We start from the raw sequence: 1,888 nt of genomic DNA, 5'->3' as shown, positions 1-1,888 counted from the left end.
TCTCTCTCTCTCTCTCTCTCTCTCTCTCTCTCTCTCTCTCTCTCTCTCTCTCTCGCACACCTGGGAATGGCTTGTCGCTGCCAGTTTTAATGCGACCCTGGGACGTCGCAGCCTAGGCGCCCGTGTTGTGTCACAGATGTGGCCATGTTAATGAAACACAACGCTCAAGGCAGACGTCGGACAACAACCTGTTCCACTTCCTGGCATGCGCAAAACGACCGAAACTCACCCGGGGCATTTTAAGCCTGGCGGCACGGTTACTGACTGCCAGTGTAACTTCTTCGGAGACCCTACCATCGGTAGTTAAAATAATATACTTTACGTTCGTGCCGTAACCCAGTGCGTATAAATTGTAGTATACAAACATGATATCAAGTTTCGCTGTGTACACAAAGTTATGTTGGAGTAGAAAAAAATCTTTATCGATACAAAAAATCTGTATCTGTGTACGCATCACTAATGGTATACTATCCACTAATAATTAACTGTTTTAACAGCGCAAGGCGGTGTGTTAGTACGCACGTGTGTAGCCTGTCTTGAGTGTGCTGGTGAGGCCATCTGGCTGCAAAACCGGTCGAGTGAGTACAGATCATTCTGGGCTCTGAACACTTTTTCGTGGCAGTGAGTCACTGAGCTATCTACTGACTCACTGATTCACTCACTGACTGACAAACATACTGACTGACACACTCGATCAATCACTCACTCCATCCCCTGTTTTATTGTACTGCGTCATATAGACAATCTGGATGTTATAAACGGTACGTCGGAAAAGTGAACATTAATATTTAAAAATAATAAGAGAAATAACTGATTGATAATTTATGACTACCCGACAATGCCATACATCTGTTAAAAAAACCCAGCAACAACAACAACAATAGCATCAGCAGTAGCAGCCGCAGTAGCAACAGCAACCACAACGACTACAACAACAACCAAAAAAAAAAATAAAAAAAAAAATTCCAAACCAACTGCCATTTAAAAAGTCCAACTCAACCAGAGAGTTTACAGACTCAACCGAACAGTGGTGGTCGTGTAAAAAGAAACGTTTATTTGCCAGCATGTATTCCGAGCGTATGGATTCTGAGCGCGCGTGTTCGGTATGTGAGCGCTGGATATCCAGTTTCCTGTTATGCATATTAGTGTGATGTGCCTACATTATTGTTTGGCGGCCTTTAAGAGAATGTCTTAACCGAGCAAACGATTTTTCAATGTCATTGTCAGGGTATTTCATGTGTTGAGACCAGTGCCTGTGCTGTTCCAATGGATTTTATCTCAGACTTAGATTTTCAAACTCGTTTGCGCCAAGTACCTCGTTTGTGTGTGTAACTTTCTATCCTCACATCGGACATAAGTGATACTGTTCAGGAAAATTCGCTGTGATACATTGCCAGATGTTTAGGATAGGAGACGGGTGAGCTGTGATTTTAAGTAAAACCATTTCCATACAGCGTTATTTACAATATTATGTGGTTCATACTATACTGTTTACAATATGTGGTTCATACGGTATTATTACAATATGTGATTCTGGGCTGTCGCTGATGGGCTGACTTTTAGGTTTATTGTAGAGTCGGCATATTTTGTCCTTCTGGAGGAACCGTGTTCACAGTGTACAAGTAACGGAAGAGATAAAATGACCCTGTGTAAGTGTTGGACTATTATTTTCGGAGTATCTGAAATGCATTATTTCACGCATTTATATTATTTGTGATAAGCACAAGTGAACAATAGATCTATAGGTTATTTAACTATTTTAGCTTTCATGTGTTCTTATTTCTATTTTCACTCTCCATTCTAGTCATTTTACTGTCCATACAATTCTCAACCACCCACCGACACACACATGCACGCACGCACGCACGCACGCACGCACGCACGCACG

At 41.9% G+C, this 1,888-nt stretch overlaps 1 protein-coding gene across 1 annotated transcript in view; it reads left to right on the top strand.

Annotated features, from left to right (window-relative positions):
* LOC101856020 (serine-rich adhesin for platelets) overlaps positions 1-1,888 on the top strand; it is a gene marked incomplete in the record, with an annotated part of 327,208 nt that overhangs the window by 165,563 nt on the left and 159,757 nt on the right.

Source organism: Aplysia californica, unplaced genomic scaffold (genome assembly GCF_000002075.1).
Source record: "Aplysia californica isolate F4 #8 unplaced genomic scaffold, AplCal3.0 scaffold00151, whole genome shotgun sequence".
NCBI lineage: Eukaryota > Metazoa > Mollusca > Gastropoda > Aplysiida > Aplysiidae > Aplysia > Aplysia californica.
Note: the sequence above shows the minus strand (reverse complement) of the source record. Positions and strands in the feature narration are given on the sequence as shown.